The sequence below is a fragment of the Rhinopithecus bieti genome, unplaced genomic scaffold (genome assembly GCF_001698545.2).
Source record: "Rhinopithecus bieti isolate Rb0 unplaced genomic scaffold, ASM169854v2 scaffold_2350, whole genome shotgun sequence".
NCBI classification, from domain to species: domain Eukaryota; kingdom Metazoa; phylum Chordata; class Mammalia; order Primates; family Cercopithecidae; genus Rhinopithecus; species Rhinopithecus bieti.
The window spans coordinates 926,331-929,291 of NW_016803902.1; positions in this window are offsets into that span (position 1 = coordinate 926,331).

A 2,961-nucleotide genomic window follows, 5' to 3' on the forward strand; every position below is an offset into this window, starting at 1 on the left:
CTGGTTCAAAAACCACCCCTGTCCTTTCCAAGCGTATGGAAGAAGCGAGGCCAGAATCAAAAGTTTAGTCAGAACAAAGTCAGCTGATGCTCCTATTTTGACAATGAGGATTAACAAACCTTAATATGGAATTTTTTAAATCCAATAGTGGTTAAACATTGTGAAATCAGCACATCTTAGAGTGATTTATGGAGTTGAGCTACCTTTAATGTCATCTTATAAACCATGTATTTCAATTGGACTCATTTGTTCCTTCATTTATTTCAAAAATGCGTCTTTTTAGCCTTTACCATGTGCCAGACCTTGTGCAAAACATAATGGGGACAAATGGATGTGCACCAGCAGCCAAGTGGAGGCTGAGTGAAGGAAAGAGGTGGCCAAGTGGAGGAAACAGGATCTACTTAAGAACTGCAAGGCTGACTATAAAAAGTAAATATTTGTGAGCCCATTTGATGAAAGTCTGTCTCTTACTGCTACACACTAGAGTAAGCCCCAGGAAGCCACGAAACAGTTTTTTCTGTCTTGCTCGATACCGAATCCCCAGTGCTGAACAGTGCCTGGTCCATGGAAGGAACTCAATACATGTTTGTAGAATGAGGGAAATATTGTCACCTAAAAGAGACTTAAAAGTGCTGGGGGAACTGGAAAGGTAAAGCATAGTCTCAGCTGGGAAATGACATCATCAGAGCTGAGAGGAAATGTAGAGTTTAGTGCTTCCAGCCTCTGTTCTCATCCCTATTTTACAAACAAATAAATTGTCATTAGAGAGGGAAAGTGATTTGTCCAGGGTCGCACAGTGTAATGAGCTGAATTTTGTCCCCCTTAAATTCATATGTTGAAGTCTTAACCCCCAGTACCTCAGAATGTAACTTTATTTGGAAATAGAGTCCTTAAAGAGGCAACAATGTTAAAATGGGTCATCAGGGTGGGCGCTTATCCAGTATAACTGGTGTCCTTATAAAAAGAGGAAGTGAAGATATGACTACACACAAAGAAGGAGACCATGTGAAGACACAGGGGAAGATGGCCATCTACAAGCCAAGGAGAGAGGCCTCAGAAAAAAACCAACCCTGTCAACACCTTCATCTCAGGTTTTTAGTCTCCAGAACTGTGGAACAAATTTGTTTAAGCCACTCAGTCTGTGGTACTTTGTTATGGCAGTGCTAGGAAACTAATACACACAGAAAGTGATGGCAAATCTTGAATTAGAAGTCGGGTCTGCTGAATCTCTATCCTTGGCCCTTGGCGTGACAGCACCCACCTGGTACTGTCAGTGCCCTCCCCATCACCCACTTCCAAGGATGACAATGCCAATGGTGAGAATAGCTAACATATACATTGTGCCTAGTATGTACAGACCCTCCTTTAAGTACTTTACATACATTAGCTCACTTAATTCTCTTGACAGCACAGTGAAGTAAGTACTGTACTGTTATTATCTCATTGTTACAGATGAGGAAACCGAAGGAAGGAAACTGAAGGAGGAAAACTTCGTAACCTGCCGAAGGGCATGCAGATACTAAGTGCTGGAGCTGAGATTCCAGCTCAGGCAGTAGGCTCCAGGAGCCTGCTTCTTCTACCATCATACTATTTTAGTGGAGTATGTCTACCAGCAAAGGTGTCTTCAAAGATGAGAGGTATTGCTGGCAGTTAGAGGCTATCACTGGGTTTGGTTTCATATAGTCATTAGACATGGATATGCTTGATCTGAAATAGTTCACTGGAAGCCTAAAACATGAGCAGAGGGAATCCAGGAGCCTGGCTAAGGAGTGGGGTGTTGGGATTTAGTTGCTCCAAAATCTTCCAATGCGTTAGGATATCAGTGCAGAGGCATTGAAACAGATTTTAAGCTTCCCTCGAGTTCTACAACATCTTCTAAATCAGTCTTTGAAAATGAAAGAAACAAACTACTTCAGCCAAAATGCTTGCAGTAAGAAACCTGGGTTTGAATACATTCTTTACTACTTTACTTGCTGAGTGACTAGGGGTTTATGGAATCAGCCTGAACCTCAGTTTCTTCTCCCAGGAGTTGAGGAAAATAACGCCCATCTCATGGATGAGACATAATGTATGGAAACACTAGCACAGTGACAACACATTGTAAGTGATGAATAAAGAGAGCTCTTATTAGCTAAGCAAGATGACCAAACCCAAACATTCTTTCTTCTGTGAATCCTCACCCAATGCCTCATCCTAACCTGTTGGATAATTGCTTTTTCCTCTGACTTTCGGTGGAAGTTGCTTGCACTTCTACTTGCCACTCCATTTGTCCGTGTATTAATGACACACCTGTACATCCATCCATCATTCATTAAAATTGTGCTGAGCATTTTCCATGTCCCAGTGCTGTGTTAGACACTGGGAGTTCAGAGATGGATCTGACATGGTAGGATCAAATTCTCTTTGAGGCTTTGAGGACAAAAGCCTGTCCTCAAAGGGCTTGGGCTTTTGGGGGCAAGCCAGGGCTGATGTACCCGAAGGACACAGACGCTAAATCAATAGTAACACACCTACGATTTTATTGTATCATAGCAATATTTTTCATGAGAAAACTCAGCACTTTGTTGAACTTCTAGATATTTATTTTATGATTTAGTATTATTTTTATAAAATAAGGAAGTCATAATGTTTTCAGATCGTTTTCAAATTAGCTTCCAGAAGTCTTAATCTGGTTCCACTTGGCAACAGACACATCTAAGGAACCATTACAAAGAACTGTGTTCAGTGCTGGGCTAGAAAAACCCCTGTGTTTACTCGGGGCTGAGGTAGGAGAGCCCCACTGCCCCATTGGAGCGCCCCAGTTATCCCTAATGCTTGCTTCATAGACCTTCAAGCTGGACAGAGCTTAAAAATGCCAGCTCCAGGCCAGGCACAGTGGCTCAAGCCTGTAATCCCAGCACTTTGGGAGGCCGAGATGGGCGGATCACGAGGTCAGGAGATGGAGACCATCCTGGCTAACAC